The following is a 27,027-nucleotide window of genomic DNA, read 5'->3' as shown; positions in this document are numbered from 1 at the left end:
TAGCAGTATCAACACCAACATATAACTGCCATGGCAATCCTCCTCTAGTGCATGCTATATGCACTGTTAGCACTGCCTGTTCCTCTAACCAGTATTATCTCATGGTTTCCTTGTATTCCCTATTATCTGTTGTCCTAGACTTAGACTGGAAACTCTTTGGGTCAGGAACCAACTCCTTGTTCTGTGTTTGTTCAGCACCCAGCCCAATGGGGTCCTAGGCCTCCCCTGGGCAGTTATCATAACAGCAGCTTAGGATAGGGTCTTTGAAACACAGAGAGAGGGAAAGACAGAAATCATGGCATATGACTGCAATTTCTGTCTGAGTCTGGGAATTGAAGAGGGCCACTATTTCTTATTTGTGCTAGAAATAGCATCTGGAGAGCCTAACCAAAACAGCTGTACATACACACAATAAATGGAGTCCTTACTCCCAAAAGCTTACAGGCAAAACAGAAAGACACACAGAGGAAGAAGTCTCCCTATCTTAGAGAAAGAGGACAAAGGCAGAGATAGTTGAAGCAATTTACCAAGGGGGACATAGAAAATCTGTGGCAAACATAGGAATTGAACGCAGAGATCTCCAGTTTCACAAAGTCATCTATTCCTCTAAGGAAACCCTCTAAGAAGTGGGCCCTACATATTTATTTTTTTAAACTTACCCTTCAGTATTTTAAGTTTCAGGACATCATAATTACACCTGGTGATTAGCTCATTTTTTAAACAGGGAATTAAAAAAAAGTAGCCTTGAACATAAATTACACATTTATTTATTTATTTTTTGGAAAATTACTGAGTTTTCTTTCTTTGTGCCAAATTTAGGAAGTTGAAACAAAAACTACCACCACCATTTTACCAGAAAGAGTGGAGTTGGGCTTTGGTAGCACATACACTAACAGTTGGTGATTATGCTGCAAACTGACTAAACTGTCTTATTGATACCTTTTCGTATACAAACTAAAACCCTGAATGTGGAGAGTGCATGGATCCAAAGCATACTGTAGGAGAATGGAATGACTCAGGATAAGGGAAGAACCACCCCAACACAGCTACAACAAGCAAAACCTTTTTTTCTAGAGATAATAGCTAAACAAGAAAGCCAAGTAAGTTATCAAAAACAGAACAGACATTCCCTACCTTAAGAATGACCCTCACTTGACAACTGCAACCAAACTGGCCAGCCTTCCCCCAAAATACACTCACTCCCAGTGCTTTTTTAAAGCAACCAATTTACAGTCCTAGTCCTAAGCACCTGCGCAGGTAAGTAAGCAGCTGAACTGAGCTCAACGCTTTGTTTGCTGGTAATGCCCCTGCATCCTGTTACACAAATCAGAGCAGCAGATTGTGTCAGAACTGTACTCCTCTTTCTTCTCAGTGCAACTAATAAAAGGCGAGCAAGACAATATCTGTTCATGTTTTGTTCAGAGATAGGTGTAACATGGTCACACAACCTAGGCTATATTTATGCTACAAGCAAGGGGTGTGATTCCCCTGCTTGTGTGCACATGCTTGTACTAGCTTGATGAGAGCTATCACAAGCTTACATAGTAATGTTGCTGCGGTAGCACGGGTAACAGTAGCTTAGCCATGACGAGTACAAACATGCCTGAACCCTATGGGTACATAATTGGCTTAGCTAAGCTGTGCCTCCACTGCTGTGATCCATGCCTTTGTGACTATCCTGCAATTTATGCTCATGCTAGCTCAGTGACAACTAGCGTATGTGTACATGAGCAGAGGAAATCATACCCCTAGCTCATAGCCTAGATGTAGCCACAGAACTGTCCCAGTCCTGATTTCTCACTCTGGCCCCCGATTATCTTTCATTCTTGTGCGGCTCTTGACTTGCAGGATATGGCAGTGGACATGCCAAAATAGAATGAAAAAAAAGGTTATTTATGGGTTGAATGCACTCACAAAGTACCGGGAATCTTGCAAAAGCTCCCGTAAGCTTGAGATTTCTGGATCAATTCTGGAGAGACAAATTCAGCCCTTGTGTATGCAGGTTACTTCATTGGAGTCATGGATGAATATGATTCAAAATTTTGCATAGTTCAGATAATCAGCTCAGCTTCTGGATGCTGAAACCAAAATCAAATGCAAAACCTTCTGGGATCTACAGTATTTTTCCTTTGCCCAATAGCCAAAGTGCTAATTCACAAGTGAATTCCAGCTATTGGTCTAACTCAGGACAACCACAATTTGACAAGTAGTTCAGATATTCTTTGTTTGGATTTATTTAGAGATGATCCCAAACTAAATTCCCAGATCCAAAGACCCTTGAACTTTGGGGCAAGGTCAGCATCAGAGATGGAGCTGAACTTTGTGTCTCAAACCCATCTTTAAGATTCACAAGATGAGTTATAATCAAAATATTTGTTCAATGTTGGCACCCTAACCACCCTTTTAAAAATACCCAGCTAACAGGCTAGCAAGATCTAGATTTCAGACACATGGAACAGATCCTCCACTGGTGTAAATCAAAGGGCTGTGCTACTTTCCACTGGCTGCAAATCTGGCACTACGAGCCACGAACTACTAAATTAGTTTACAGTTCTTATCAGATGGATGTAAATATATTTGTTTCTATGTTTAATATTTATATCAGGATTAAAGGTCTGAGTCCAAGAAGTTCTGAGCAACTGCGACTCGTATTTGTAGTCAATGAAAGCTGCGAGTGTTCTGCACAAGTCTGTGGCAGTCACATTTCACAAACTCTGACAAAAAAATGTCACTGATTCCCTCATTTGCAGGATTTCTGGGTTACTAAACCAAAGGATAATGTAGAGTGTGTGTGTGTGTGTGTGTGTGTGTGTGTGTGAGAGAGAGAGGGATGGGGGAGAGGGCATCAGCAGCTTCTAAATATACCTGATATGCTATTGTGCAATTGCAATTTGCTTTGAGGTTTAAGGAACCACATCCCAATGGGCCAGTGTTGGATACAGCTATGTGGTTTGGTAGATTAAGACATGCTGGATATCAGTCATGCAGACAGACTGTCATCCCGGTGGGGGCTGGAGCAGAAGGAATGTTCTCCTAGGGAGGAGATAAGAGCAGTAAAGCTGTTCTGCTCTTATTGTTCTGTGATTCAATGGTCAGGAGCTATTTCCACTACTGAAATGTTCAGGACAGACAAAAGCTTCTGGCAGTATTAGCCCGTGACTTCATGACGGATTCTGCCAAAGTCCTTCCCTTCCGATGGGTTTGAATTGAAACGATCTGGCAAAGGAAAAACATCAAGTCAGAATTCAATAAAGTACCAATCAGAGCGCTCCCCCTGCCCCGCCGGTTTTTAATGAATGAATAGTTATAGGGTGACTAGGCTAGCTCACTTTTCTGGTGTCATTAGCTGAGAGGACAGCTAAAAAAGTGTCCCCACAGAAATCTTATTCATATGTTTTATTATATGCTCTAGCACAGGCACCACTTTAGTTTAATGGTGTGTTGGATGATGGTACAAATTTATAGCCAAAGGTTTACATCACAGACAGCTGGAATGAATAACAATAAATTAATTTAAAGTGCTACAAAAGTGCTCCCCATAGTATATGGTGCTTATGTGCTCAAGGCTAATAATTTATAAATGCACGTCTTTTATAATCCTGATCTAAAGTCTTGAAAGCAGCTAGTTAAAAAGCAGTCACATGACATAAATTATTTTTATTCATATTTCAAATGCATGATTAGGGTGGGCACCATGGTCATTACCATTAGATGGCTTTCATTTATGACTCACGTGCAATGAAACTAATAACCACGCACAGACACACTAGTGAAAGCAATGACACAACCACCATTATGGAACTGGGGCTGTAATAGACCTATATTTTCCCACACGTTCTATATGTTAGCAATCCTCTTGGCTGTTACTACCTATTATTTCCTTGTCTAAGGGTCCTTTTCCTTTTCCTGATGTATCATGTTCGCCCCATCAAATACTCACATGGCCCCCAACATAAAAATACATGCTATTTCAGCTAGCCAGAAACAGTAATGGTCTGCTGTGTAATATTAATTCTGTCAACAAAGGCTGAACATCAACAGTGCATAATGGAGTTGGGTGACCAGCGGATGCATTAACAGTAGCTATGTTAACTTAAACACTGATCTAAAAATAACGCATATACACAAGGTAAGCAAACCCTGCTTGGCTGAGAAAAAACTACTTTAAGGTATTTTGACATGCTTTGAGAGGGCAACACTATTTCTGGAACAACGGCAGAAGATGAGAGAAAAGTCTTGCTGACAGGCAGACAAATATTTGCAGGAAAAAACTGAGGGACTAAAGCCAAGTCAGAAGTTTGCACTTTTTTTTTTTTTTTTTTGGTGGAAGTGTTGGTGTTTTTCTAAAGTAATCAAATACGAATTGCAGTCTTTCGGTGACTTCTCTAGTGAAAGAGTATGTTGACTAATGCATGCCATTGTAAAAGAACAGCTAACTGAGGTCTAGATTCTGCTCCCTTTACTGACATGGAATAGCATCTTATTACACTACTCTGAAACTTATTGCACAACGTACTTCTCAAGTGTACTGCACTTGAAGGAAGTCACTCACCCATGTTAATCCCAAAATTACCTTCATTCCACACATATTTGCCATTCCCTCATTCTTCCCGGGGGAAAATCATTTATATGTGTAATGTAAAGTCATGAAACTGAGGTTAGAGACATTGACACTAAAAGAAGGGATCTGCATGAATTATTTTTGCGTCCTTTATTTTGGGCCTTTGCCACATACATTAGCATACTCATTTGGGCCCTGACAGGTTGAGATGTATGCTTCTAAAAGCAGTCCTGTTCACTTCAGTGGTGCTTCCGGTGGAGTAAACTGCTACACAGTGTGTGTAGGCAGGTATCCTAAAATGACCCCTCCACTTTCCCTTGGCAGAAAGATAGAATTCTGCTTTCTTCATCAAATTATGAACTTTTGAACTTGGATCCTCTATTTATTTTACAAAGCTTGGCAAAATCTTCTTGTCCCTTTCACAAAAGTGACACTTCGACAATACATTGTAATACCAGACATTTCCCCCCTTCCATATGTGCACCTTGGTATAAGCTGAACTCTTACCCCTAGCAAGCCACTCAAATGCAGAGGATAGTATAAATTAATCAGACTCATGTAATTATCTCCTAACTACTTTAAGAGCGTGAATGGTCAGATAAAAGCATTAATTAATGGAGAAAAAAAGTGAGAGAGAAGTATATGAAACTTTAAAAAAGGATATGATTATACTACCTAGAGAGGTTTGAATTGGCAAACTAAAGAATTCTGCATGGAATAAACAGCTAATGTGTTTATGTGCAGCACTGAGGTGATAAGGGGATTCAGAGGACTGTTGAGCTGAACTGACTGTACTCCTGGAGCTTCTGTTTCCCTGGGACATACCACTTGTAAATCACTACCCTTAGATGATAAACAAACACTTCCGAGGGTGTCTTATGCAATCAGTGATCAGAGCAAACCATAGTCAAAATTATTCAGTGTCTAGAACTATGGGACAGTATTGAGTTCTGTTCTGAATTGAGTTTACCTGCATTTCAGTCCATGCTCAATCAGAATTTTGGGTGGCCTTTCCTTTACAGGAATAGTGACATGTTTGCTCTCAACAGTTCCTGCTCCTAAGGGGTGGGAAAAAGATAAAAAGAGCAGAGTGCACTCAGATGTGTCATGGACTTTTTTTTTTTTTAAAGCTAGAAAACGTTTGCCGTACAAAAGCACCAGGAAGCATTAGCATTTCATCATTAACTACTACACTGGAAGAAAAACTCCTGATAAGCAGATGTTTTGCAAACAGCTCAGTTGGGCAATATGATGAGCATGCACACACACGTGTGTGTGTGTGTGTGTTGAGATAAAGGGTATGTGAGAGAAAGAGAATCACATGTGAAAGCAAAAGTGAACTCCACTATTTTTGTATGTGTGCCTAGGTAAGAGGAGGAGCTAAAGAGAGAGAGAGAGCATGCGGCTGAAAAGAGGAGGTAGGAATGACCAACTAACAGAAGGACTGGAATGGCAGCAGTGCAATGTAAGAAAACTAGACAGCAGGGAAATCAGTTAAAGGCATATTGATTTGCTTTAGAGGTGAGAAAAAGCAGCTGCACTCAGCTGCCATGGAATGGCTTTTACAGGAGCTGTAGCCTCTTGATGTTTTCTTTTTTAAATGACTTTCATTTCACTAAGAGACCACAACGTAAAAACAAACCCGCTCACACCCCTTGCTGCGTTTCCCCCCACCCGTTAGTAATAGGAGATGCAATCAAAGCATCCCCACAAAAAGGAAATGCATTCAGAAAGCCAACTGTGGCCTCAGGCAACAGAGGAAAGAAAGACAGGTAAAGGGAGCAAGAGAAGGGGATGGTAATCAATGGCTCAAAAGCAGATTTCCGTTAGCACTGTTGTCGTAATAAGCATTCAGCGCTGGGTACCAGAAAAGAGGTACACATCAAATCCAAATCTTTTGCTAAAAGATGTGTTTTAATGAGAAATACTCTCAAAGCTTCATTTCTTCTTCAGTACATATGGCAGGCTAGGAAGGAGGGTTCCTAAATCATGCAGTTACTGTTTAATTCTTGCATCCAGTAGAGGCCCAGCCAGAAATATTAATTAGTTAAACACACTTGAGCATGTTCTGCTTTCAGCTACAGGGCAGTCACACCAGATTTATGCTGAGTGCCAAATTAGCTCCATGTTGTTTATTTTCAGCATGTATTTTTAACAAATATTTATTTTGATGAAGAAAAGTAGCATTTGCATACATGGGGGTGAAAGCAGACTCTTTCTTTACTACCACAATTGGGGCTCAGTCCAGCAAAGAACTTAAGCAAGCGCACAACTTTAAGCATCTGAGCTAGCACACACAAGTCACTGATTTCCTTCAAAACTTGGCTGAACTGGGGCCTTGGTATCAGGAGCACCGCCAGCTTTTTTGCCACCCTAGGCGGCGGAAGGTCACCCCCAAAATGCTGCCCCCAACAGAGGTGGCGGAAGGTCCGGCCACCATGGTTGCCACCCTCTAAATGTTAGAGCCCTAGGTGACTGCCTAGGTCGCCTAATGGATTGTGCTGGCCCTGTTTGGTATCGTTACATTTATGTGTCTGAAAACCTCCTAATCTTTAACATATTTGTCCTCACAGCAGCCCCCTGTGAGGGTGGGCAGTGCTATTATCCCCATTTCACAGAGGGGGAACTGAGACACAGAGAAACTAAATTACTTGTCCAAGATGTGTCTGTGGTCTATCAGAGAACTGAATCCAGTTCTCCCATGTCCCATGCTAGCAATCTAACCCAGGGGTTGGCAACCTTTCAGAAGTGATGTGCCGAGTCTTCATTTATTCACTCTAATTTAAGGTTTTGCGTGTCAGTAATACATTTTAACATTTTCAGAAGATCTCTTTCTAAAAGTCTATAATATATAACTAAATTATTGTTGTATGTAAAGTAAATAAGGTTTTTTAAAATGTTTAAGAAGCTTCATTTAACATTAAATTAAAATGCAGAGCCCCCCAGACCAAGGGCCAGGACTCGGGCAGTGTGAGTGCCACTGAAAATCAGCTCACGTGCCACCTTCGGCGCACGTGCCATAGGTTGCCTACCCCTGATCTAACCACTGGAACATCCTTCCTCTTCAAATTACAGCTGTCCTTGAATGTAATCTCATGAGAAAGGGAACACGTGTGAACTGGGGTTCTCACTATCTCCCTCATTCCTGAATTTTAGCTTAGCACTGTTTTATTTGTATGAATTATGAGTCAGATTTAGAGCTGGTCAAAAATTTGCCACCAACACCTGTTTTTCTACAGAAAATGGCCTTTCAATTAAATGGAAAATATGTGCAAAAAAGCTTCAATTTCCATCAAATTTTTTGGGTTTTTGCTGAAAACCCCAAAAGATTTTTCCCCCATCCTGGTTTTTGAGTTTTTGATGAAAAGGCCACTTCCCTCTCCTCCCCCCACAAATTAGAAGAAAATAATAATAAAAAAGTTTCCATCTTTTTTTTTTTTACAGAAAAAAACAGAAACAAAAAAAAGATTTCCGACCAACACTAATCAGATTCTCCTCTTGGTTACACTGGGAGGTGTAAATCCAGAGTAACTCCATAGGCCTTAGTGATGTTACTCTGGATTTATACTGCTGTAAATGAGATTAGAATCCAGCGCCACATGCTTGGATTTTGCAACATGTATCTTTCCCTTCTGGATACATCTCAGGGAATCACTAGATTAGATGTTTTCAGGGTCAAGGCCATCATGAGGTGGTTTATTTTAGCTTCAGCTGGAAAGGAAACTTTGAAATGTAAATTTTTAATGAAAATGAAAAAAATTGAATGTTTTTGTGGAAATTCACTCCCCCACTTTTTTTTTTTGACCAACTATAATTTGAACAGCCTGTGACCTGGATACCACTATCCATCCCAGTTTTCATAAAGCTGATCCATGTCATCCTGGAGTACACTGAAAGCATACTGAAATATCTTTTGGGCTGATGATGGATGGTAGTATTTGCCTTACAGTGTCACATATCACAACGTGTATCCCATAGACCAACCTCAAAACTGACCTCCACAGGTCCTTAGTTCATTCATGGGCCAACACCATCTCTCTTTCAGCCTCTTATCCCTTTCTTGTGACTTCAAAAAAAACCCTTATATTTCAGATATTGAAATGAGAACTCTCACATTATAAGGATAAATTCCCCACCTTCAGACAGCCATGAGCAACTTGCAGTGAAGTCAAACATAATGTATGCACAGGTACAGGAGGACAGACTAGCTGTAAGCCAAGTCTATACATTAAAAAATACCACTTCTTTGTCTGACGTACAAATGCATGGGAGTTCCCACACACCTCTGAGTAGAGAATTTAGGTTGTTAGTGTGCATATGCTGCTTCTTCATTTTAATTCACTCAGTTCAAGGCCAGCTCATTTCTGCTAGAATTATCAGTTGAAAGCACTATCAGAGTTGCACTACTTTTGGCTGATAGGTACAAACACAAGCTGGAATTCTTCAGTTTAGCTTTTAGTTGCTTTTTTCATGTTGGATGGCAATATTTTTAGAATTGATCAAGAGCTAATTGTAGGCAATTCTGGTTTCCAACGCAAATAATTAATCTATAAAAAACACCATAAGGCCAAATTCATCCTTGATGTAATTCCACTGGAGTCAGTGAAGTCAAACCAGAGATGGTTTAGGAGCAGGACCTATTACACAGAGAATAACACTAATTGTATTAAATAAAAAAGTAACTTAAATCATGCCACAGGCACAGTAGTTTAGTTAAACAATCTTAAAGTGTTTGTTGTGAGAAAATTCTTTCTGCCTTCCCCCAGAGTTCCAGAGAACATAGCAAGTGGTTTATTTAAAATTTTTCAAAGAGTTTAAATAAATTCTCCCCCTTAGATCAAAACTCAGATTTTTCTTGTGAAGCTTTTTATCACAATAAATTTTCATAAAATACATGCTCATGGGATTTGGGGGTCACTTAGTGCAAAACTCCATGCTGGATTTCTTTGAATCCTGAACCCTTGGCCATATGAGCATACTGCCTCCATGCATACAAACATGTGATTCCCACCTGAGGCAGAATTTGGTCCTTAATTTAACACAGATTGACCCTGATTTTGCTTCCACTGAAGCCAATGAGAACTTTCCCCCACACTACAATAAAACAGGATTAAACTCATTATGTAAATCCTAATGCATAAAGCTGTGCAGGAATTGGAATTTCCATTTTGTGGGAAATTCTGTGACTCTGAAATTTGTTTTTGTTCCAATTCAGAACATTTGACCAGCTCTGCTTATTAACATTGATAGGATAATCAAGGTTTTTCATTCACAAATTTTCATGAAGAGGCAGGTTGTGAATTCCATTCCCACACTGATAGTACTTTACAGCATGATGAGCATTTCCACTGAAATCAACACAGCTATTTTTGCAATATGGTGTTACTTAGGGTTTCACAATCTGTGTCTGACATACAGTATTTATGATATATGTAGCTAAGAAAAATAAAAGTGCAGTTACATATTAACAAAATAAATACAGATGGGTTACATCAAGTATTTCCAAATAATGGGATGGAATGCCATGCATTTGTTTTACAATATGACACCAAATTTTATAATTACAGGTCCAATCCTGAATTTGTACTGGGTGCAATGCTTACTGCTCTTAGGGCTTCTCTACACTGGCAGTTTATAGTGCTGCAACTTTCTCGCTCAAGGGTGTGAAAAAACACCCCCCTGACAGCAGCAAGTTTCAGTGTTGTAAAGCACCAGAGTACACAGCGCATCAGCGCTGGTAGACATGCTCCCAGCGCTGGTAGCTACGTCCCTCATGGAGGGGATTATTTTAGAGCACTGGGAGAGCTCTCTCCCAGCGCTGCTCCGTGACCACAAGGAACATTAAAGCGCTGCCACAGCAGCGCTTTAGCGCTGCCAGGGTAGACTAGCCCTTAGTAACCTCTGTCCCCAATATCAGTGTGACTACTCTTACTAAAGCACTACTCTGGGTAATATGTTTTGGCAGTATTGGAATGTTATGCTTCAATCCTGCATACACGCACACACGCTTTGTCCATGTGAGTAATTCCATTGAAGCCAGTACGCTCTGTGGGCAAGGCCTGTGTCTGTCCCTGTTTTATACAACACAAAGTACACTGATGGCTATCAACAAAAGATAAAAATAGAAGTTTTTAACCAGTCTCTAAGCAATTTGTGACATAAATCAATCACCTGTTCATTGCACATTTTAAAACAAGTAACATGTTTTTGAGTAATAATTAAGTTAGCCAAATGTGTGCATTAGAACAGGTCAAAAGTTTTGAAATTATGAAATGTTTGATTAAAAATTTCACAAACGGATCAGGGCATTTTTTACTTTTTCACAAAATGTTCCCTCAATTTTTAATCAATTACTGAGCAAGTGGATTTTTTTTTCAATTTTAAAATTTCTGATTTAAGAGGAAAAAATAATTCTAGTTGTCAATATTTTTCATGATCCCAACCACACCCTCTTTTTTGACTAGCTCAAATGACCATGTTTGCTGAGATTAGTCTAGCAATACATCTAATATTGCCAGCCCTCAACTCTGATGAGTCAAGTCTCTCAACAATAAGAGATTAGCTCTAAATGAAGAGATTTAAAATAAAAGAACCCAAACGATTTATTTATTTAAGTTGCATTCTCGTTTCTGAATCTTTTGGGGGTGCATTGAGATCATGTTCTCACGATTTCCTCCACAACTCTAAGGACCAGAAATGTGTTTCCATTTGATACAAGTGAGATTCTTACATATTCACATGACTCTAGAAGCTAGGACTTCAAGAAAAATTCCAAATACCATAAGACTAATGATAAAATTGTGAGAGTTGGCTACACTGGAAAACACTACTTCATTCATGAAAGTCTAACACAGAATTGCAAATAGATACTGCCTGTTTTGGGGCTGTTGCTCCTTCATCCCTCTTAAGAAGACTTTGTCAAATAACTGCTAACTTAAATATCGACAAATTTTCAGCTGCTAAGATACATGTATTAGCTGCCTTGATACCATGATGAGGTACGTGGTGTAAGTATATGAAGGGAAGACAACACAATATTCTTTTCAAGTTAGCTCTGCACCTACAGTTGATTTACAGGCTGGCATTGCGGAAGTCATGTCATTGTGAGCATACTCAAGGAACAGCTTGGTCCACTTGTGGCTAGCAGTGGACTCCTATAGTCCAAGCTTTGCCCCTCTATTCTACAGGTCTCTTGACAAATAGGCCTCTTTTCAGAGTCTGTCAGCCTTCGTGTCAGCATGAGGGAGAAAGTCTGTTCATCATTCCACTCACCACTTCTCCTGGTCCCCCATCCCCCCACTTGTGTGCACAAAACTGCAATCACAAATGTAAAGTCTATTTCACAGATGGTCCCTAATGCACAGAACTTGGCAGGACCAGATGCAGCAGCCTGCAACCAGTCAAAACTGTTGATCCCAGTGCAAACTGAATATAGCTGAATAAGAACAGTAGGATTTGGATCATAGTGATTTGTGTATATATTTACATATAATAACTGGAGTGGGTGGGAGGGGCATATATTTAATTAGCTAAATAAGTATTCCAGTTCACCCTTTAGTTCCAGTGGATCCCATTAGTCTCATTAAAACCAGAGGCATGCGACAGCATTAGGAGCCCTGCTTACAGAAATGCTTTTGTCGATTCCGTTCAAGACCCCTAGGTACATTGTGTATTAGTTCAGCAATACTTCCTTCCTTCTTTTCTTCATTGTCCTGATCCTACTGACCTACTCATGCCTCGTTTTCCTTTTATCCTTTAATTTATTCTCCCGGTTCAGCCTTCAAGGTTTATAGATTCCGTTTTGATTGACAGTTGTGTATGTAAAGTTGATTTATTCTATTGGCATAGCTCTGAGCCAAAGTACAAGCCCTCCAAATGGCCAAGTTGTTAAGAAACTCATTGTATGATGAACTGCAGTTAGAGTGGTGCCTTTGCTGTTTGCTTCATCTAATCATGTTTACTACTAAGAATTTCTCTTCTTTGTGCCCCTCCCCTCACTTTCCATTGTTTGAATTGGAAACATACTGGAGTTACATCAGGGATGAACTTCGCCTATTTGTTTCATGTCCTTTCTCATCAGTCTGTAGGTGCCTTCAGTAACCATAAATGTTTCCTTATTTTCTCATTTTTGCCTGGAAAGTTTTTTACCTGCCAGGCTGTGTTTGTTCTGCTGGAGTTGATGAAGTCACTAATTCCACAATGAAGGGCAAGCAGCTTTAAGGGGTAATGATTCCATTATCTGTAACAAGGAAAACATAATCTCTGAGAAAATCATTTTCAGTAGTTTTGAGTTCAGATGTATCTAAACATGGATCTAAACTAAAACCTTAGGTCCAAAGACCTTAGACTTTAGGAAACCAGAGACCAGGGTTTAAAATTTGTGCCTCAATTTAATCTCTAGTCAGGCCTTGATTTAGCCTAGGTCATACAGAGCGCATTTTCGTTTACCCCAGCCCAGAGCTCCTTCCCACAACCTGAATTCATTTCTAGACCCATCCCAGAGCCTGCACTTCCAGCTGGAGCCCTCCCACACCCCAAACCCCCAGTTTCATGAGCATTCATAGCCCGCCATACAATTTCCATACACAGATGCGGCCTTTGGGCCAAAAAGTTTGCCCACCTCGTATTATCATTTGTGATTAACAGTTATGTGAAATTTCCTTTACCTGCAATTGATGAGCACATTTCCAGTCTTAGATAGGGTTTTCACCAAATTTCACTCTGAGATACAGGTTCATGATTCAATCAAAACTAGTGAGCTTCCTATCAAATCTGAATTTCACATAATTCCAGTGCAAAATGCAGGATCGTCCTAGAGTCATTCAAAAGCTTTTATGGGAAATGCGAACTGAGTTCTGAGTCCCCTCCCAAAATAGGTGAATTTTGCATGATGGCTAATTTAACTATGACCATTTGGCACAACTTGTATTAGAGATGGTCTTAAAAATCAGTCCAGTTGTTAAGTCATTTCAGTTCCCTTTAACTTGCATAAGCATGTTTCAAATTGGACATGTAATTTAGAACTAAATTCCCAGCTGGGGTAAATCAGCGCTCTCTCTTGCAGGCAATGGACCTACCTTGATTTACATTGGTCCTTAGGTCCGGATCCAAAGCCTATTGAAGTCCATGAAACACTCCCATTGACTTTACTGGGCTTTGACTCAGATCTGAAGTGTCTGAGAGGTTTTTTCCCCACTGTGTTGTCCTAGTCCATAAGGATGCATTGAAAGTGCTGCACTTAAGCAGCATTCCTGAGGATGGAGAGATACAAACTGTCAAAAGCCACAAGCTTCAAAGCAGACTCTGGCCTTCAGGTGCCTATGAGAAAACACCACCACTAGAGGGATGACAGCTTGAGTTAAATGCAGAACATTAGCCTTAAATTTGTGTCACATTCTTAAAAGGAAACTCAGTCCAAAACTTTTGACAGCTAAGACCTTATTTCTGCTCTCTGTTTGTTCTGCAAGGGTAGAACAACATCCAAAACAGCATTTGCCACTGGGAGTTGTGCAAAATATTCACATCAAACTCACCTGAAACTGAGCTTTGGGCTTACAGTTCTCTAGATTCATGAATTTCAGCCCATGCCTGAGAAAGTTTAGCACATGGGTTGATTTTCCCCTACACATTCTTCTCTTCCACCACACATTGAGATGGGAAGCTGGCAAACCTTCCTCCTCTCAGCCAATTTACCTCTCTTCTGAAGAGCTGCCCTCTTTCCCAGCAATAGGTCACAGGGTGAGTTGGACAATGGAAGTACTTGTGAAACAAGGTACTTCTCCATGTGAGTAGAGTATCAGAATCCAGCCTGTTGAAAGCATCTGTGTAAGAAATGTATCTGCAGTAGGGATTAACTCAGGTGAAGCTCCGGGTGTTGGTTTCCTTTCAATCACTGCAATTTGAAGTGCAAGGACTGGTTTGTAATCCCCTTCATGAACTGAACCCTACAGGGTTCTCACTGCCTTAGCTGTCAGATTAACAACACTTGGAGAAAGATATATTGGATAAATAGGCTATTGCCAGATATGTATAGCAGAAAGCCAGGATGGAAAAAAAGATCCATACTTGCCTGAGGAGGTCAAGATAGCAGACTCAGGTTTCCTGGTGACTGGGACTTGTCAAGTCACTGTAGACTACCCTGCAGGAATTGACCACCAGCCATGCCACTTTACTGAAGCAGCTTTGAAGAAATCTGATCAATATATTTGATTTTTAGTTCAAAGTTTGCACCAAAAGCCCAGAATGTGTGGACACAGACCAGCTCATTTTCCACCACTGACTGCAATGCACTCTCCTCCAGCCCCAGGCACAGGATGAGCTGCACATACCTTCCACCTCCCAAAACACTTATTTGTGGGGAGAAGTCTTGATACTGCTCTTCTGCCTGCTTTCCGGCCTTCTGCAAAAGTAGACTGGCACAGCAACAGCAGTTTTCCCCCCTCTTTGACATAAGGGGGACAAATTCATCCCTGATACAGTTCTCCCGAAATCCAAAGAATTAGCAGGGCTGCTTTTGGCCTGAAAAGTGACCCATAAACCATTACTCCAATTCCAGTGTCACCTGCTCTGAAGAGCAACAGGAACTGGTGTAAAGAATTTTGAGCTGCATCCAAAGATAAGTTGCGAGTAGCCAACTGTGGAAGCAGGGGCGGCTCTAGGAATTCTGCTGCCCCAAACATGGCAGGCAGGCTGCCTTCTGCGGCTTGCCTGCGGACGGTCCGCTGGTCCCGTGGCTTCGGCGGACCTCCCGCAGGGACCAGTGGACCCTCCACAGGCAAGCCGCCGAGGGCAGCCTGCCTGCCGCCTTCGTGGCGCCGGCAGAGCGCCCTCTGCAGCTTGCCGCCCCAAGCACATGCTTGGTGTGCTGGGGCCTGGAGCCGCCCCTGTGTGAAAGATCCAGGTGTGAAAAAGTTTGAGAAGCCCTGACCTAGAACCAGGCAAAATAGGAGTAGAAGTTTCCCCATTTTCCTTCCCCCTCCTTACTCCACACAAATACAACACACTGCATCATAGGCTTGACCAATAACATTATCCATTCCTTGCAACTCCTGATAACATTGCCAAAGTGTGTGGGGGGGTGATTTTGGTGATGTGGAAATATAAATGTCCATTGGCAGGGCTACTGAGAATTCTAAACTCATCTCCACGTGTAGGAAGAGTGTGAACTATTGATTCCTTGGTTAGTTTGTTATTTTTTTAAAGAAGGAAGTGATTTCTAGAGGAAAGAAAAACCTAAGCTGCCTGGACTTACATTGCCTCTCAGCAAAACCTGGTCATATGGAGAGATGAACCATCCTTCTTAGAGTTTGGAAAGCTAATTGAGAAGTAAAGCCCTGGAAGCTCATCAGAGCTACGGTACTTGCACATTACACTCTGCCTTGTCTGTGGCAACAGGGCAGTTCCTTTTTTTTGTTATGAGGGGGTAGGGCGGGGGAAATCACCACAGAAGCCAACTCTTTAACTGTAGAGAAGTTGAGATCAAGGTGGACAAGTGTCCACCATTATTCAGTCACTGCTCTATCTATCTGTGGGAACAGTGTATTCCTTTAAACTAATAAGTGGTGCCAGATTCAGTGTAGACAGGCCTTCATCAAAGGAAAATCCAGGCACTTCTTTTTGAACTAATGTGTTCTCTTTCCCATGGTAACACAGCAATTTATTTTTGCACACAAGGAACCTCGTCTTCCACTGACACTAGCACAATAATCCTTCTTCTCTTTTTCATTTTCTTTTTGACTTTCAAAGAATCCTTTCCGCCCCATGTCACATGACCCTGCTCTTCCTGTGACGTATGTACAATGACCTCTCTTCTCCTGGATCCCATGCAGCCTAATCCTTTCCCTCCAGTATCATTTACACAGTAATCCTTTTCCTTCTGTGACACAAGCACAAAACTTCCTTTCTGCCACTGTCACTTGCAGAGTAATCCATTACTGCTAGTGTCACACAGAGAGTAACCCTTTGTGTTCTATGTTGCCTACAAAACAATCTTCCTCTTGCACAATAATCTGTCTTTCCCTATGGCATGTGCCCAGAAACCTGTCCTTTATGCTAATTCTGTTTGCTTCAGCGAACCCACACTACAGTCCTTTTCCTCGGTCACTCACATATTAGCCCTCATTCCATAAGCTAGTATCAGAAGGTGTGGGCAAGACAACTCTTTGGAAAATGTGAAGTAGATCAGTAACATATTTTCATTATTTTGAAAATTTTCAAGAAAAAAATTGAAAGTTTTCAGATTTTTGGACAGAAAAATAACTGAAAATTTGAACATGTTTGTGTTTTCCCCATTTCTCTTCCTTTTCCCTCCTGAAGCTTGCCTCCTTTTAATCTTTGTGTGGATATACTTGTACTGATGTAGAACCACCTTTACAAATGTACAGAGGCAAGTTAAACCAACATAAGGCAGGTTTCAATAAGTTTACATGTGTCAGCACACACAGTGGCACCAGTTTAATTAAACTGATTTAACATTGCAACTTCAGTTAAACCAATGCAACTTTCTTGGGTAGACAAGTCCCAGCTATGTCTGCATTGCAATCATGGCTCACGGTTGCAGTTTGTGGGTGTAGAAATACCCAAGGTAGCTGTAATTTAACTAGCTGAAACACTAGAGCAAAGAAGAGGAGCAGCATGGACTTTACTGCAGGCTGTACAAGCCATCCTGGGACTTTGGGTAATTACTTGGGTAGCCAGCCTGCACTGATGCGTGTCCTATTGCAGCATCACTGCTTCAGTATCCAAGTCAGCTAGATTAAAGCTAACTTGGGTATGTCTACATGAGCTGCTATCAGACCCTGTTATTGCAGTGTAAATATAGACTTACTCTGTTCATCTCTAAAATGCAAATAATACCTCTCTGGATCCTATGGGAACCTGTGTTCATCAAATGCATTAAGATTCCTGGATGAAAGATGCATTAGAAGCTTACAGTATAATTATGGTGATCACCTCACCTCAGTACTATTCTTCCCTGGATTACAAAAACATCACATGACTCTGTATGAATTAATTCCTGGCCTGGGATAACGGAGGTGTAAGTGCAAGGAAAGGTCAAGCTTGTGAGCTGGCGGGTAAATATATTTTCTCTAGTATGTCTGCAACCCTGCACTACACACGGACCATAATTCTTTATCTCTGTTGTCCCTTGCATGGCAGTTTTGTCCCCCTTCTCCACCCTTTATATCACATGTGCATTAATTTTTTTTTAATACAAGCTACATAAACTCCCCCTCCCATGCTTCCCTCCCCCATTCCCTAGATATGCTGGCCTGGATTATGCAGTTAAAAAAATTCTTTATCACTAATAAAAAAACCCCTAATAATTGATGTTGCTGCTATTGTTGCCTCTATTTACTATCAAACATATGGCCCAGAACTGAATAATCAAACTGGTATTCTGTGTTGGCATTTCAATGCTGATTAAAACCCATTAACTCAATAGTGGGGCCTTCTGCTAATAGATGCAAGGACCTTGAATTTCAAACAGTGCTGAGAATGAACTGCCCTGCACCAGGACTGAGTTACGGGCCAGCCCCTTTAAAGAAAATCTGGAACACTATTTTGGCACTTAAGGTTTTGCACTGCAGTGCAAGAAGCTTCTGCTATCCCTTCACTGTTTGGCCCCCCGATCTGTCCCCCCTCATGGAAAATGTTGAAAAACATTCTACCTCGATAATGTTTTGATCATATTTCGTGCTATTATTTTTTTGTACTTCTCTTCTCCTTTTCTTTCTGTACACTAAGGACATTTGTATGAAAGAGGATCTTTGTGGTTTATGGGCTTGTCTGCTCATGCTGCGTTTCCACACTTGAAATTACCATAATACTCTCTCTAGCCCTATCCATTCTACAAATAAAACTATGTTAACTGTAACCAGCCTTGAACATGCTCATGAACAAGGATACAGCTGAGATAACATGTTTCCATGCACCTGATTGGCAGCAATATTCCTGGCACAACTATAGGTCAATTGTGTTGCCCTGTCCACACCTACTAAGCTGTACAGCCAGTTATGGGAAGTTCTGCGAAAATGTGGGCAGCTATCCCATACTGCTTCAGCTGCTGGAGTTGGAGGCAGAATTCTGTGGGTGCTTTTCATAGGGTGCAGTGTGCTTTGCGATTTCCTCCTGGACAGCTTCCTAGGAGGCAGAGTGGCAGGTGAACTCAGGCTATGATTACATTTTGAGCTCCTATTGAGCTAGCATTAGTGTAAATAGCAGTTTATCTGTGGCAGCATGGGTAGCAGCAGCAGAGGCATGGCTCTGAAACCCGCCTGAACCTGGTGGGTACATACTTGACATAGCTCAGTCATACTTCTGGTGTCACTCTGGCTAGATCACTATTTATACTCACGGCAGCTTGATGGGAGCAGGGGAATCACATCCTAGCTCGCAGCATAGACATAGCCTCAGTGAAACAGACATAGTTGGATGCCCTTTCTGCACAAAAGAACAAAAAAACCCATTTGACACACTTGTGTGAGATCAGGGACAAAACACCCTACCTACTTATGGAATATAAGGCCAGATGGGACTATCATGATCTTCTAATCTGACCAGCTACATAACACAGGCCACTGGATTTCACCCAGTGATTCCTGAATTAAGTCCAGCCTCTTCTGGTTGAACTGGACTCAGCATCTTTTTTTCAGGAAGACATCCAAACCTAAATTGAAATTGATGGGAGAATTTTACCACATCCCTTGGTCATCTGTTCCAAAAGCTAGTCAATTAATTCCTCACTGTTCTCACGGCTAGGAACTTTACTAGACAGTAACGAGGCTGTATGGGGACACAGACTGCATGTGGTGTCAGCAGTGCTCAACGGGGTACTTACATGATTAACAGGGGTGGGATCAGGCTCTGTGCTAGGCACGTTGATTCAGGAGTTATGGAATCTCAATCCAGGAATTGAGGTTTGGAATTGTTATACTGGAGAAGGAGTGACACTATTGCTTGGTTACAGGTTGTTTAGTGTGTAAGAATTTGTATCCTACTGAATCATCTCCGCTCTTGGTCTGTGAAATCACAGACTGTTTCTTAACATTTAAATCTACTTACCTAGCAGTCTGGTGGGTTAGGAGATTAGAAGAATATAAAGGCTTTATTGATAGTTGCATGGGCACACCTAAGATATGATGTCACTGCTATCTACTACTAGCTGTGTGATGAAGAGGGAAGATCAATACCACACACCAGCCAAACCTGAACTCATTAAAGCCAAAAAGAGTTTTGCTATTGACTTCTGTGAGACCAGAGATTTGACCCTACATATTATTTACTCTTTAATATTCTTTATACATTTTAAAAATCTCTCTAAACACAAATTGAGAAAATGAAATATAGGATCAAAAATGAGAAGCATAATATGAAAAAATCATGAACATATTTGGGATTCTGGGCATATGTTCTCAGTCAAAAACAAGAGCAGGAGAAAATTTTACATTAACTCACCTACATATGTATAGTCAAACTCCCTATGATATAACTCCATTAACTTAAGTGGCATTATGCCAGCAGGAAGTTTGGCCCATCGTTTAATTTTTAATTTCAAGACGTATTCCAGGATACAGCGTATTAATATTTAGTTCAGATGTTACCACAAGAATATAATCACTGCCATAAAAAATCTTTTATAAAGAGTCTTTTGGAAACCTCAAGGACAAAATCCCAAACAAGAGATTAATTAAACCATTGTTTTAAGCTCAAAATGCCAGATAAGTAGGAGTTGACAGCCGATGTTCAAATTTCCTGTTGGTACCTTTAGGAGAAAATCAGTTTTAGGGCCAGACCCTGTTCTGAGCTGTCCATGGGCATAAGGCTGCACTAGAATGGAGCCCCATTTGCTATGCACGGAGCTCAGTGCAGGAACAGAGCTTAGCTCATGAAGTGTGGAAATATTTGCAAGTTTGGAACCTTTGATTTTAAGAAGTCTTTTGCATCACTCTAATTAAGAGATCTGTATTTTACATTTCCTAGAATAACTTGCAATTGAATGTGAATACATTCTGATTTTAATCAATCTCATTTCCTACTCTGGTATTTAACAGATCTTTGTTATTCCTTAAAAAAACCCCAAACAACTTGTTTATTTCTCTCTCTCTCTCTGGCTTTGTCTACACTGGCAAGTGAACGACAAAACTTTTGTCATTCAGAGGTGTTAAAAAAACAACCCCCTCCCCAAAAGACTATAGTTTTGTGGAGGAAAAGCGCCGGTGTAAACAGTGCTTTATCAGCAAGAGTACAGCTGTGTCCCTAAAAGCAGCATAGTGTAGACAAAGCCTTTATGCCATAGACCAGTCCTGTCCCCTAGGAAGATACAATAATTGTATACTGACCTGTATGTGGAGAATCACCTTCTCTCCCAGAAACTCTTCTAGAACCAGAAATCTTGGCTGTGTAATGATACATTTTAGGGTCACATCCTCAGCCCTGTTAAATCCCCTTTGTGCAGCTCTGGCCTTACTTTAATGGTCCTTGGAATATATTCAAGGTCTCACTCCTTAAACCAAACTCAGAGATAATGTAGAAAGGTGAAAGAGAGGACTAGAAATTCCTGAAGATAAGGGAAGGCTCTTTTCTTATGAGATGCTCCCAGAATTACAACCAAACTTGGCTTTAAAAAGAATTCCAATGCTTTAGCCCCAGATCTTTTAGCTTGGACCCCAAGATCTTTATAGGGACAGTGACACTCAGACTCCGATACAGGATGAAGGCCTCATGGTATTTGTTTCTAGTTTGGAACAATTCTGTCAAACTGTCTTCTCAGAAATAGAAACCCTATAGTTAAAGAGGCAAAGGCTAAACCAACAGAGATTCACACAACACTCACCAGAACATATCAAGTTTACTCACTTGCTGCAAATTGTTGAAACGTGTTCTGAATATTTCTAATTGACTGAACAAGCATAGAAACATAACTCGTAAATGTAGCTGCTATACTTAATCTGAGTAGATGTTTGTAGGGCTCCCATCGCTGTCCTCACAGCACTCCTGTGAGACGGGAGAATTGTCCCTGTTTTACAGACAGGGATCAGAATTGCTTAGAGGAACAGATCCACAAAGGTTTTTAGGCAACTCTCTTCAGGCACCCAATTCCACCATTTTGGTGCCATTGATTTTTTTCCAAACCACATCTCAGCTGTCATCTAGCTCCCTAGTGCCTACATTTCCACCAGTCAGCCTTTGCATAGCTGCCTAAGCCCTAATGCTTGCCCCCACTACTGAGCAGCTTGGAGCCCTAGATCAAGAGGAAGCTCTCAAACTAAATGGGGGCGAATGCCTTTCTCACCAGCAGGGCCCAATCCTCTAGCTGTGCTCTGGGCATGCCTGATACCAATCAGACCCTACAGCTGCAGGGCCAGATGCAGGACATTGATAAGCAGAAGTGCTGCAACGCAGCCCCACAAAAGACTGCCAGTGGCACAGGGAAATGTAGGAGGAGTATGAGAGATATGAAGCATGAGCTGGAGAGAGAGAGACAGACAGACACAGTTCTGGCTCCTAGTACATGTGCTAATTTACCTAACCTGGCTTAGGGTATGGCTACACTTGAAACTTCAAAGCGCTGCCGTGGGAGTGCTGCCGCGGCAGCGCTTTGAAGTGCGAGTGTGGTCGCAGCGCCAGCACTGGGAGAAAGCTCTCCCAGTGCTGCACGTACTCCACATCCTCTACGGGTGTAGCTTGCAGCTCTGGGATCCGCGCTCCCAGTGCTGTGGCACTGTTTACACTAAGGCTTTACAGCGCTGTACCTTACAGTGCTCAGGGGGGTGTTTTTTTCACACCCTTGAGTGCGAAAGTTGCAGCGCTATAAAGCGCCAGTGTAGCCTTGGCCCTAGATACTTAACTCCATGAGAGGGTTTGTGGCTGAGGATCACAAGCAGAGGGAAGTACCTCTCTGTCTCATCAGCTAGGCACACTAGGTCAGCTGCTTAGGTGCCTAAGCCCCTCTTTTCTCACCACCTCTCCTTGGCATTTCACTCCTGGAGAGGCAGCTCCTTGGCTTCTGAAGATCCCACTGTTAGGCATTTAACTGTCCTCAGACCTTTCACAGGGACATTGGGAGCCTCACTCAGGGCTGAGAATTCCATTGGGTGGCCACTGGCCTAGTGGTTAGGAGTTGCAGTGGTGAGCAATGCTTGAGTACCTTTGAGGAGTGGAGCCAGAGAGACTAAGGGTATGCCTAAACTACAACCCCACCATGGCATTGAGTCTCAGGGCCTGGGTCAGCTGACCTGGGCTCATGGGGCTCAAGTTACAGGGCTAAAAATAGCATTGTAGATGTTCCTGCTTGGGCTGGCAGTTGGGCTCTGAGCCCCATCCCTCACTGGGCTTCAGACCCTGAGCTCCAACCCAAGTGGAAATGTCTACACTGCTATTTTTAGCCTTGGTCTGTTGACCCGGGTTCTGAGACTAACTACCATGGGTTTTTTTCTTTGCAGAGTTGATGTATTTTAAGGGTATGTCTACATTGCACACTAAGGCTGGACTCTGACTCAGGTTTGAGCCTAAGCCCCCTGCTAGTCACACACAAATCAGTCTGACTCAGGTCAGCAAACACTTAGGATCCAGATCCTAGCACCCTACTGGGGGTGGGTGAGTCACAGTCCAAGTCCCACTGTAACTTGGGTCTAAGTTCTGTCATTTTGCAACATGGACACCGTTCAGGTCAGAAGGCTTGTATACTACAATGTGGATACATTAGCCTGGCTGTAAGACCCAAGTCAAGCAATTGTTAACCGAGTTTTACAATGCAGTGTGAATGCTCAAGCATGGGCTTGCAAACATTAAGTCCCACAGATCCAGATTTACAATACAATATGGACATACCAGAAGTGACTCACCCAATGCCACACACAATCAAATCTTTGACATAGAAAGGAATTGCATGCTGGTCTCCCAAGTCCAGGGCCAGTCCCCAACCACAGGCCAGGGCTGAGCATTTCTCTCTCAAAAACAGGTCAGCATCACCAGACAAAGGGAGGCTAGACAGCTACAAGGAGAACCACAGATTCTCACATACACAGATTCTCTTCAAGAATCTCACCAATCCCTAAAGAATATCACTCGTGGCAGACTGCAGTGACAAAGCACCTCAGCTGAACAAAAGGGGACCATGTTGCAAAACCAGCATTTTCAACAGGGTGCTGCTTATTTCTCCAAATCACCCATTCTTATTAAAAACAATCAGCTTCAAATAACGCCCTAAAACAGCTGAAAGAACTAGAGACTGATTCCTGAAGTAAGCCCGGTTTCTATCCTCCCAATTGAAATAATGTAAATGAAAAATGGACAGTGAGATGTTTTAAAGGGAGTCTCAACAGGCCCTGGCTTGAGGGCAGTCTTAGTCAAAGTCCATTCAAGTCAGTGGGGAGGCACCTATTGACTACAATCATCTTTGGATCAAGCCCTTGACGAGGGAACATCCCCTGTCAGAAACAGGAAAAAAAAACAAAAGAAAATAAAAGAATAACAAACAAAGAGCCTAAAAACTATTTTTTTAACATCAAAAATAGAACTAGTGTCTTAAAAGTCACTAATAGAAATGGGTAGATTAGGGGGTTTGACTGTTTTAGGCAGGGAGCCCAGCTCATTATATGTTTTAAAATAACACATTTATTGAGCCCAATTCATCCCTGGCAGCTGCAGGACTTGGTCCTTTGGCACAAGCTGTAGTGTCGTATTCTTTTAGCTCCTGAGGTCCTTGGGTTTAATCCTTTGCCAAGATGACGGTTGTGGCACTTCCACATCTGGCGATATCACAGATGTTCTTGATAAGGTACTGCCAGGACACAGGGATGCAATGGGTGCTCTGCAGAACACAGGATCAATGGTAGGTGCCTTAACCTATGGAAAGGCGACATATGGTTCTGCAGGACAGAAGATGAATAATAAGAGCCCCAGCATTCTACATCACATGTTCTAATGATGGATTCGGAAAAAAGAAGCAATAGTAGTTCCTGCATATTTCATAAAGGTAGAGTTACAATCTGGGAAAGCATTCTATAGGGCAGAATGCCTATAAACACAATCAGCAAACAGTGAAGGGCAGAGGCAGTGGAGAGGAATCACAGCACAGTTGCACATGCAAATTAATCTGGTATCAAAATATTAAAGATTAAAGTAAACTACCCCCAATTTTAAGGGCTATAGATAATATGCAGCAATAAAGTTTTTATCTGTGCTGAAATACATATTTTTTTTATGCAGCTAAAGCTATGTCACAGATGGTCTTCACTAGAATAGATTTTGCTTTTGCTAATCCTGTATTAATCTGCTGGTAGAGCTATGTCTGCATTATTACCACTAGGTTCCTTACTGAGAGGAGCTATTACTCACCGATGGCAAAGTCCCTTTGCATATTAGCTTCTTGTGCTTTGGGCCTGAATTCAAGCTAGCTTGATTGTGCCTGGGGTGCGTGCAATACACACACAGCCCCGGAGTTCAATTACCACTACAACAGTGCTCTGCCAGGAGAGGGAGCTGGAAGTCTGATATTCTGTAGCCTTTTATGTTTTCTGTTCACAAATCATGAAGGTGTTACTGTTGTCTAATATACTGTACAGAGCTTCCTCTCTGCCTGGATACTCCAGAGCCAATGATTTTGCACATAGGATTGAATTGGGTGGGGAGAAACATTGTAAAAAGGATTTCACTTTGCTCTAGGATCCCAAAGCACTTTGCACATTGTGGATCAGATCCTGAGGCCATTTTGTCATTTTTGCTGAGCCCTTGCCAGGTCAACTCCAATGAGAATTTGAGCTCAGGAAAAAGTGAACATAGAGCTCAGAATTTGGTCTAATGCTATGATACACATACAGGACCAGTGAAATGCAGTCACCTCTGAGACAGTAGGAAGCAACCAACCAACCCATGAATAGCAAGGTAAGCAATACCTAGGAGGAGAGGAAATTTTGGTTAAGGGCACCAGGTGGTATATGGATGTTGGACAACATCTATTTTAGTAGGAGAAACTCAACCTTCTCCTTCCCCCCCCAGTGTATGTTTCATTCTGAACAGGCAACCAGCAGCTGTAGAAAAGCATTAGAAGATGATAGGTCTAAGCATCCAGCACTTGCAATAGCAGCAGAATTACCTGCCTCATATCCCAGTCCAACTTCTTTTTTATTTTGTTGGCCTCAAATCAGAATATGCTGAAGAGATGTGCCAGCAAGGGACTAATCACAGCTCCAAGCTGTTTTGCGTGTAGAAAGAAGAGTTAAACCCAAGCTGGCATAGGTGCAAAGCCACTTATTATCCGAGTCCTGGCTGTGGTTGGACTACCAGTAAGAATGCAGGAAATGAATCATTAAAAACTTGAAAAACAGCTGATGCCCTGATGCAGCACTCCCTGTTCAAGTGTCTGTGAGTGCTGATAAAGGAGGTCATGCGAAGGAAAAATGTCCTATCAGTATTAAAGTCCCTTCAGTTTTAATTTTGTTTTATGTTACTTTAGCAGCTAGATTCTGGCCAAAGGAGGGAGAACAACCAAATTTTTTTGTTGTTGAAATGTGAGCATTTACCATTTTCTCCTTCTGTTGCACTGGGTGTTCAAGGTGATAATTTGGATATGATGGGACTCAGGGCTCTGAGGTGCTTCTGAAGTACTTGTAATATTTTGCAGTACAGCTGAAATTAGAAACAGAGCTAATCGTCATATAATCCTCCTCCTAGAATGTTCACTTCATTGGGTACTGTGGGGAAAGTGGAAAACTTTGCCTGGCTTCATTCATTTCTAGGATGGAGGGATAGCTCATCAAAAGCTGCAATGCAGCAATAGGAGCGAACACCCATCCAGGCAATAGCTTGGTGTGACAGCTGGCTACATTCAGAACTTTTAGGTAAAGTTGGCAGTGTTCTGTATCATGCAGAGCAGTGAAGGCTTCTCAGTTTGAGGAAGTAGGTTCTGCTGGGTCTGTTTAGAGTCAGATACAGTATGATCTGTACTCTGTCCCTATGTAGCTCTAGCCCCTACTTTCTACAGATCAGTTTTGGCTGCCTACTTTGAGGACTCCAGCAGCTGCTGCAGAGCACTTGTTCACAGTTTTAAAAATGATTCTTTATTCTGGTTCCCAAGAGGACAGAGATCGGGGTGGGGATTGCTTGGGAGGAAATGTTTGGTGGTAAAGGCTCATGCAAAATTTGCAGTTATCATTATGGGAGCTTCCCTTTGCAACTCCCTCTTCTTTGCAAGGGATCTATGACAAAGAATGGATGATGCTGAATTTTGCTGCTTCTGGCTCCTCATTGCCACACCAGCCAACAAGTTATTACATAAATAAATACCTCCGTGGCAGTAGCAGTATCAATCCCAGAGGCCATTTAGTAGTACTGGCACAACTCATCCCTGTTAAGGAGCCCAAGCCAAATCCTACAGAGACAAGTGGGAATCTCTTCAGGCTTTTGGAGATGGAAGTGTACTCAATAGAGAAAACAAACATTGTTACTAAGTCATATTTATCACC

The 27,027-nt window shown here is 41.8% G+C and overlaps 1 protein-coding gene and 1 long non-coding RNA gene across 9 annotated transcripts in view; one reads left to right on the top strand and one right to left on the bottom strand.

Annotated features, from left to right (window-relative positions):
- POLR3A (RNA polymerase III subunit A) overlaps nt 1-27,027 on the top strand; it is a 1,141,582-nt gene that overhangs the window by 77,104 nt on the left and 1,037,451 nt on the right. The window lies entirely within an intron of this gene.
- On the bottom strand, nt 752-25,837 carry LOC127054313 (uncharacterized). Of its 8 annotated transcripts, none has more exons than XR_007775198.1 (4): nt 13,639-24,119; nt 12,710-12,800; nt 5,532-5,619; nt 752-3,216 (listed from the first exon to the last, which is right to left on the bottom strand). It is a non-coding gene; the product is annotated as an uncharacterized LOC127054313 (long non-coding RNA). The 8 variants fall into 8 exon arrangements; XR_007775197.1 differs by lacking the exons at nt 752-3,216; nt 5,532-5,619 and adding exons at nt 25,382-25,458; nt 25,659-25,837 and having other exon boundaries at nt 9,966-12,800; nt 13,639-19,003; XR_007775200.1 differs by lacking the exon at nt 5,532-5,619 and having other exon boundaries at nt 13,639-24,082.

This window comes from Gopherus flavomarginatus, chromosome 6, assembly GCF_025201925.1.
Source record: "Gopherus flavomarginatus isolate rGopFla2 chromosome 6, rGopFla2.mat.asm, whole genome shotgun sequence".
NCBI lineage: Eukaryota > Metazoa > Chordata > Testudines > Testudinidae > Gopherus > Gopherus flavomarginatus.
This window is presented reverse-complemented; position numbering and strand designations above follow the sequence as displayed.